This window comes from Panthera uncia, chromosome X (assembly GCF_023721935.1).
Source record: "Panthera uncia isolate 11264 chromosome X, Puncia_PCG_1.0, whole genome shotgun sequence".
NCBI classification, from domain to species: domain Eukaryota; kingdom Metazoa; phylum Chordata; class Mammalia; order Carnivora; family Felidae; genus Panthera; species Panthera uncia.
This window is the reverse complement of record NC_064817.1, coordinates 80,593,817-80,603,393: the sequence shown is the minus strand read 5'-3', so window position 1 is coordinate 80,603,393 and position 9,577 is coordinate 80,593,817.

Here is a 9,577-nt window from a genome sequence, read left to right as displayed (position 1 = left end):
GGATGATGAATGGTAACTAACAGCTGCCACATAATTAGGACATGTATTTGAGCCTGTTTTAAAAATCAAGTTGGCAACAATACTACTTTAACTGTCATGGCCTAGTGAGAAAATAAATTAGGTGTACCTCTTACTTCATGGCTGACTATACAGATGAAGATTTTCTGGTAGTTTGGAAAAGGAAAGTGATGGGAAAGCTGAGTCCTCACAAGACTCACATACAAGCCTCTTAAAGGCCAAGAATGCACGCTGGCCACTCAGTAGTATGTTCAGGTTTCTAAGAGCAGTTTTGTCTCAGTAAATATCATGTACCACAGTAAATTAATATTTTTTATTTGTGCACAATTTGTAAATTTCCTTTAGTGTTAAATTTGTATAAGAGCTTTATGAACAGCAGAGTTTCTATTTAGTTTTATATTTGTTTACATTTAAGAAATATTATTAAAAGAATTTATATAAATGCTTGAGTCTAAGACAATGTTTTTCCTTTAAAAGAAGTCCCTCCAGTATATTTCTCAGTTGAGAAATACTAATTAGATATTGAGAGCAGTAAACAGAGTATGTGCACTGTGTATATAACTTTTACTTAAATATATGGTAATAATGTATTAATACATCTTTACCAAGCTCTTAACCATTAAGAGCTCATGACTGTTGTGCATCCTCCCTCCTTGCCCCACTTTAATTTATTTGTATTGTCCCTTGGGTGTATCTAGTCTGAACGAATTTACCCAGTTCATCTCTCCCTTCCTTTCTCCACCAATATCTTTCCTAATTCCTGTTTCTCTGAAAACATAGATATAGTAGTTCCCTACCTTCTGTGAGGGTTTGGGCCTGCAAAGAAACTCCAAGGTGATCTGCCTTCTTCAGATGCATAATTTACCTCCCAGAGAGCTGATGGGCTCCAAGAGGGTTGTGGAGAGACTGAACAAGATTGAGAATTGTCAACCAATCTTTATCATTTTGGTTACTTTTGGATAGAAATATATTGGACTTGACCCAATGATCTATAGTCTAACCCTTGTAATTTTTTCATGTGATTGATGTATATGTATGTGTATGTGTGTATCTATATTTGTATCTGTATCTACATGTACATCTAGATATATAAAGTTGTGTGTGTATATATATATACATTATACACACACACACACACACACATATATATATATATATATATATATGCAAATAAATAATTAGCTCCCCAAATATCACCAACACAACCTACGGATAAAATGAAATTTGAATGTATTATTTGTCACAGTTCAGTTTGTGGTCTACTTCTCAGCTAGGAAAGCCAAGTGCCCATATTACACCAAGTGAATAGATCTCGGCCCCAATCGAAAGAGTCTGTCAAAGCAGGTATGAGATTATTCTCCAAATTATGTAATTTCTGATTTTTTGGTTTATTTCCTGTATTTTCAGTAGTATCAAATATCTGAGAGAGGTCTGCAGGGATATAAACACAAAATTCTACTGTTAAAATTGCCCACGCTCTCCCTCAAGAAACCAGTCTTATATCTAAGCAGCTCTATTCTGAACCACCACCTGTTCAATTTCATGAACTTTCAGATCAAAAAGTTCTATAGTCTTGGGGTGCCTGGATGGCTCAGTCAGATAAGCATCTGACTCCTGATTTCAGCTCAGGTCATGATCTCACAGTTTGTGGGTTCGAGCCCTGAATCAGGCCCTGCACTGACAGTGCGGAGCTTGCTTGGGATAGTCTCTCTTCCTCTGCCCCTCCCCCACTCTCTCTCTCTCAAAAATAATAAATAAATAAACTTAAAAAAAAGTTCTATAGTCTTTGTGCCTATGTTAGTTTCCTAAGGCTGCTGTAACAAATTGCTGCAAATATGGTGGCTTAAAACGAAAGACATTTATTCTCACAACAGTTCCGGAGTCTAGAAATCTAAAATCTGTCAGGACCACACTTGCTCTGGGAACTCTAGAGATGAAATGTTCCTTGCTTCTTCCAGCTTCTGGGGGATGCACTGACATTCCTGGGCTTGTAGCTCCATCACTCCAATCTCAGCCTTCATCTTCACATTACCTTCTGTCTCTGTCAAATCTCCCTCTGCCTCACTTTTATAAGGACACCTGTCTTTGGATTTAGGGCCCACCTAGATAATCCAGGATCAGGTCCTTTTCTCAAAATTCTTACATGTTTTTTTGTTTGCCATTTACAGTAACATTCACTCTTTTGCCATATTAAATAATAGTCACATGTTCCAGGGATGATGACGTGGAAATAATATCATTAGGGGGATACCATTCAGCCTGTTGCAGTGGCATTGTCAAAACTTCTTGCTATTCTCTGAACCACAGCATGTAGGATTTGCTCTACTTTCTAGACCTCCTATAAAGCATGAACTTAGGAGGGCTGAGGGGAGAAAAAAAGAAATCCAGAAGTCATCTAAAGTACTTAGGGTTTCAGTTCTTGAGTCAGAGACCCCTAACTTTTTTTTTTCTTTCTTGAATTTAATTATCTGCTGATCCTTTTTGCTAGATGACAAACCGATGGGCCCAAATGTATGATATCAGAGACAATCCCAATAATAAAGCCAATTCCCAAAGTTATAGACAAAATATCTGTAAGGATAATTATTGAGCCTATTTTCAGCAAAGATAGTGAATATTACATCTGATTTACAAAAAAATTAATGAAAATAACTTTTATAAAGAAAAAAACTTAAGATATAGCATATAGTAATAGATACAATGTACATTCTATACTATGAATATATCAAACATTCAGGGAGAAACATATTGATAGAATATGAACAATATCAAATAAAGAGATTCATTAAGGCTGGAAGAGGTACAAAAAACTATATTTTAATGGAACTCCATAATTAAGTTTGACGTGCATCCTCAATTAAAAAGCACTGGCCTTGAGATGCTAGATTCAAATTCATAAGATGTAAGTTGTGGTCAAGTAAAAGTTTATAATACTAACTGAAATTATAACTGATAACACTATATTGCTGTTGCTTAATATTCTCAGGCAAAGCACTACCAGTACTCTGATAAATAGAAACATCATGGAGACTGAGGGCATTGAGAAATCTCTATGTACTTCCCATATAGCATATAATTTCTAAAATTTTTATATTAATATAATGTTTTTCCCATGCAAACTTAACTTGGGGAAGTCTGAGAATCTCTTCAAATTGTACAACTTTTCCCACACAATCATCAGTAGTAACATTGAATAAACACAACAGTTTCTAGCACCTCTCTTTTTACAAGGTGAAAGAACAAGTTTTTGATTGTCCAGGGACCCTTGGGGAAATGCTGAAGGATAACTATAGGTGCAAAAGATATCCTGAAATTTATTTTATTTCATTTTACATTAAGGATTAAATTTTAGGAAAGAAAAAAATGAAAATTTATCAGGAGATTTGAGCACTTAAAATAGAATAGTTAGTGCCAAGAAACATTATTTGGCTATTCGTATGAAGGGAACAATAAAACATTTAAAGATAAACATAGACGGTAACATGATTGTCAAGAACCTTAGCCCTTACATAGGTGAAGAAGCTTTGTTTTCTTAAATAACTGAGAACACAATGAAGTCAACATAAAGCACAAAAAATTATTCTGATAAAACATGGAATCTTTTTTTATCTAGGCAGAGTACACAGAATAACCCTTCATATTGTAGGTGAAGGAAATAAACAGTAAACCACTATCTTGAGTGTCTTGTACTGTGCTAGACTCTAGAAATACAAAGTGAATGTGACATACTCTATACCTTCCAAAATTTTACATTCTAGGTAAGGAAACAGATATGGTAAAAAAGAAAAAAAAGTGAAAAATGTGGCAGATTGCTAGTTGTTTATCACATATGCTATCTCCTCATTCTAAGTGACAAAACCTGATTTTGTTGGGGGTGGCTATACACTCAAATAGGGCAAAATGTAATTTCTCAGCCTTCCTTTCAGATAGAGGAGCCCATGTGACTATATATAGGCCAATTGTATGGAGGTGGAAGATGTTGGTTGGGCTTCCTAGGAAACTTCATAATTGAGTCCATGCATATGTGTGTGTGCACATGTATGCACTGGGGTGGGAAGAGGAAGATTGATGGTGCTTATGAGGCTGCTAAGGTGGGAGGTCATTTTGCATTACCTTCTTATTTATCCTTGCCTAGGACATGGATGTGATGGCTGGAGATAGAGCAACCATATTGTTACATTGAGGAAACTTCAAGCTACAAAGGCAAAGCTTGAGCTTGGAAAATATAGCAGAAAGAGGAAAGCATCCAGCCACCATAACAATATTGAACTGCCTACCTTTGGATTTCTCTTACGGGATAGAAAAATCATGGGTTTCTTAATGACAGCCAAAACAATTCCTAACTGATGCAATACATAATTATAATACACTGGGATGTAAAGTCTAAAAGAGGTATCTAAAAAGACCTATGAATGCACGTTTAAGGAAAGGATGAATTCTGTCTGGGAGAAAGATTGGTAAGGGTTTTGCAGGGGGAATAACATTTGGCCTGGGCTTTTAGAATATGAGTAGCTGCCCACTAGGCTAGGAAAGATGGACATTTTAGATGAAAGAATGTGGCACTGAAATTCACTATCATTTCTGTGGTGAAACTAGTGAATTTTGAAAGATATTACGGACTTAGAAAACATTTCTGATTAGAAATGGATGATGTGATATTAGTCATATATAATCATGGAAACCTTTAAGGGTTGATGGCCAGAAATATTTTGAGAAATACCAACAAAGGGGACTATTATAATAAGATTTACATATTTTCCCTCATACACTTTTCTTCTTATTTTTGAAAAGGAAATAATTTATAATCTTCTCCTATAATTGTGTACATCCTAATGTTCAAGTGCTTTAAAATTTTTAATGAGTGGATAATTTTCCATTCTTCAATTGCTCTTAACAAACTTTCATTTAACCATTGTTACAGATAAGTTAGGAAACTCATCTCCTCTTCAGTATGTCTCTGTTAAACACGTAAGTATAGTATTCTTTCCTATGCTATATTGCAAATCTTGCACACAACTAAAATACTATATAAGTCCTATAAATACTGAGATTTATCTGACTAATGTATTAAGTACTTTTTGGAAACAACAGACATTTCTCAGATCAGTACACATTTTCAATTAATGATATTTTCTTCTTATGAAATAGACAATGTTTATTTTAGTTGCCAAATCAAAAGCAATCACTTAAAAGTTCCTCCATACTTTAGATTTTTTTCGAGGGAAGAGATAATCAACATATTTTGCAAAATAACAAATGAAAAGAATTAAAATAAAAAATTACATGTAAATAGATATATGTAAATCAATAAAAAATAAGTAAAAAGAAAACTAATTATGAGAAGTCACACAAAAAGGAAAGTATTCAAATATAGATAGAAATAGATTTTCAGATACATTTGTGTGCTAATTTAGGTGGAAGTTAATTGAGAAGATAATCTCAGTGAAAATTATTGTCTTGGCACTTTTATAGTAAGCCAGAACAGTGGATTTAGTCAACTGAGATTGGTTATGGGTGGCTATACAAAGGGATATATAATAGGACATACATATTGGAGGATAAACACTGGACGAGATGCCAGAGGTTATGGAATCTGAATCTTTGCAAATGTAAATTTTAAAAATCTGGTCATTTTCTGGGCGCCTGGGTGGCTCAGTCGGTTAAGTGTCCGACTTTGGTTCAGGTCATGATCTTGAGGTTCGTGGGTTCGAGCCCTGTATCAGGCTCTGCGCTGACAGCTCAGAGCCTGGATCCTGCTTTGAATTCTGTGTCTCCCTCTCTCTCTGCCCCTTCCCTGCTCATGCTCTGTCTGTCTCTCTCCCAAAAATAAACATTATTTTTTTAAAAATCTGGTTGTTTTCAACCTGAACATTACTCTTAACTAATACTTCTATATTTCTACAATATTGAGGTTTATAATGATTACCCCAATATGTCTTCTGAATCACAGAATTATTAAATTAGGATATATTTTTATTATTTTCAAACTAGCAATCTGGTCTGTTTTTTAACACTTCTAGATTAATCAGTGCATCCTATCAGGTATCCAAATTTGGGCTTATTCTTTGGCCATCTTCAATAAGTTTACAGTTTACAGAAATAAAACAGCCAACAGCTGATAAACAAATTTAAGATTCATGCTATTGAGCAGGAATATCTATCAGAAGATAATAATAATCTAGCCAAAAGTTTAAGAAATGCTATATAGCATTTTCCCATAATTATAAGAATTTTTGACATTCTGTAGTGACAAAGAATTACAATGAAGTATGAACAAATATACCTTTATTTATGATTTGATAGAATGTGGTCTGTTGGTGTCAGCAAGACAAAAGATATTAGGAATTGGCTGGGCTTCATTGTCATTTGAATTATGTCATAGGTCCAATTTTGATTTGAGGGGCCCTGTCTAGTTTCATAATTCACCACTGGCTTCCCAGAGATGGATGACTCTTCTGCTTACAATGGGGGTTTGGTCTGGTCAGGGAAAGGGAGGACTACGGAGGGCCTTCTTTACTTAGTCCTCTGATAAACCTGAGATAAGAATGAGTCTTGGGGGCACCTGGGTGGCTCAGTCAGTTAAACGTCCTACTCTTGATCTCGGCTCAAGTCATGATCTCACGATTCATGAGATCAAGCTCTGCATCAGGGTCTGCACTGACAGCATGGAGCCTGCTTGGGATTCTCTCTCTACCTCTCTCTCTGCCTCTCCCTTGCTCACACTCAGTCTCTCCCTCTCTCAAAAATAAATAATAAACATTTAAAAAGTTAAAATAAAATAAACTTAAAAAAAAGCACGAGTCTTAGAGAGTGTTGTTTGAAGTGCAGCCTGAGAGGAAGTGGTTCTTATGTAAGTGATTTATTAACGAAGTGCTCTCATGTAAAGGGAAATGAAGGAAGCAGGACAGGGCAAGGAGGAAAACAACTAAGCCAGTTGGAGACTAGCTTTATCTTTACCCCACAAGGAGCACTGGAGTAGGATTTGCGCCCACAGAGTTGGTCCACCTTGAGGCAGAGTGGCTGGCATTATGTACCCTCATCATCATTCAGTCACTGACTGCAGGTTGCAGGGGTGTGTAAGGAGTGGGAGTGTGGCAGAGTACTGAAGCTCTTATTCTGCAGAGTGCAATTCTATAGAGAAGGAAGAAGCTGTAGTTAGCAGCTAATACCCAGAGCTGCTGGGGGATGGGTCCATCTGCCCTATAAAGGAGGCCTGAACTGGTCACTAGCAGTGTATGTACACTACAATATAGAAACACTGTCATTTGTTTAAAAAAACTTTTTTAATGTTTATTTTATTTTTGAGAGAGAGAGAAAGAGACCGCGTGAGTGGGGGAGGGGCAGAGAGCAAAGGACACACAGAATCTGAAGCAGGCTCCAGGCTTCAAGCTGTCAGCTTAGAGCCTGACAAGGGGCTCGAATCCACAAACCATGAGATGCTGACCTGAGCTGAAGTTGGACACTTAACCGACTGAGCCACCCAGGCGTCCCGAAACACTGTCATTTGTGTGTTAGGATGCCAGATCAGCCCTTAAGAAACATGTAACTGAAACATACTACAGAAAGTATTGCAGAACTTGAACACTGAAACTATGTATGGTTTCTAAAACACTGAAACTATGTAGTGTTTCTAAAAATATGTTCTGAGAATCACTAGGAATGTTGGGAACACATCTCCCTTTCTAACACTGGGTTAGGAATATTCTCCCCACTCACCTTTCTTTTTGCGAAGCAGTTGCAGCTGGTGGTGGCTTCAGTGATCAGGGCAAAATGCCCAGAAGTGAAAGCTGGGTTGGTTAGGAGACCAGGTTGCTTAGAAGAATTTAATATAGATGAAGTCTCTGGAATTAGGATATGGAGTTTAAGGTGAAAGGAGCTATAAGGGCAGGGTCTCTTGTCTGAGATCTTCATCCCAACTTCCCCTCTTCGTTTATTTCTACTGACCCTAGAGGCACCCTTGTCTGCTTGTCTTTCTTTTGTCAACACTTTTGCTTTGCACCAAGACCTCTATTTTTCCTGGCCTCTAGAACTAAACTTCTTGTAGCTTTACCCCTGCACTGACATTTTCTAATAGTTTGATAGCTAAAAATATTGAAGAAAATTAAGTAAAATGTCTTCTTATGCTATTTCTCTCCTTTTTTCTTTTAAAACTTAGCCTCTTTAAGTAGAAGACCAAGGCCAGTCATACATGCTATTGTGGGCATTGGAGGGGAAAAAAGACAAGAAGTTGATTCTTCTACAATTCCAGCCCAGAGGTTTCCTGGGTGTGCAGAATAATGGGTTCTAAAGTGCCAAGAGGGAGTGAGGAAGGTCGGGGATCTGCAGAAGTAATAGGCGGTGGGTATAAAGCAGTACTTGATTTACCTTCAGCAAACTTGGGATTTACCTTCTCCTTCCCCTGCCTTTTTAAACCATCACCAGTCCTTCTGGGGAAAAAAAAAAACACACATTATAAACTGCCTGAGGTTAAGCTGGGAAGTGGGAGTGGATGGGTGTAGAGCAAGAACAAGACTGTGGGTACTGTAGGCTCTGAAAGAAAGGAGGAAATTACCTTTTTAGTTTTCATCTGGGGTGAAAGGAGATTTCCCTGTGCTCTTGGGCTGAGGTAGAAACACCTAGTTCTACAAACGGCAAATATGAAAATTACTACCGCTTTGGCTGGAGTCAGAATAGTATATTACAGAGCCTCTTGATGCTGTCCTAAAACAAAATCTTTGATAATATCTAAGCTTTACAGGTCAGGTGAGGTGGGGATCCTGCATTTTCATCTCTGGTGGCCTTAGGCAGTAATGTGGACTGTGTAGCACACTGGGGCACAATAAATGAGCTGGTTATGACTATTGCTATTTTGGTCATCCCCTTTGCTGCCAGCCTTCAAGAGAGAGACTCTTGCTTTATTGCCTACTGCCCTTCTGCCTATGAAGAAAACCTAGCCTTCCTGACCTGCACAGTATTGAGGCAACTCTTGGGAGGTGGGAAACACACAAAAATAATTTATTGCCATTTTCCCAGTGATATTTGAGAAATACCAAGACATATTTGAATTCATTTTAGGTTAAGTATTGGCTCTATTTGTTACTGACTCTGTGACTATGGGAAAATTACAGTTATCTGATATCTTACTGACCTGAATTTTCTTAGCTGCTTTAGAAAAACAAAGAGGAGGAAAGGGAAGGATAATACTTTTAACTACCACAATAATTGTGAGGATAAAACAAACAAACAAAAAACAATGGGTTCAAAGCAATTAACATTGTACCTGGTCCATAGATGCTAAAATGTTAACAATTATTACCATTTATTTATTAGCTAGAAGGCCTTAGCTGAGAAGACATCACCCTCAAAGTGATAATTAAAATTTCTATTTCAGTATGCTGCTTAACTCTTCCAGGCAATGTTCTAGGTGCTGTTCACACACCTAGAACTGTTAAAATTCTCACTACAACTTTAGAGGTAGGTACTACTACTATACCCATTCTACAGATTAGAAAGCCAAAGAAAGCGTGCTTATATCACTTGCCCAAGATTCCACGTTTGGAAAGTGGTAGAGTGGAGATCC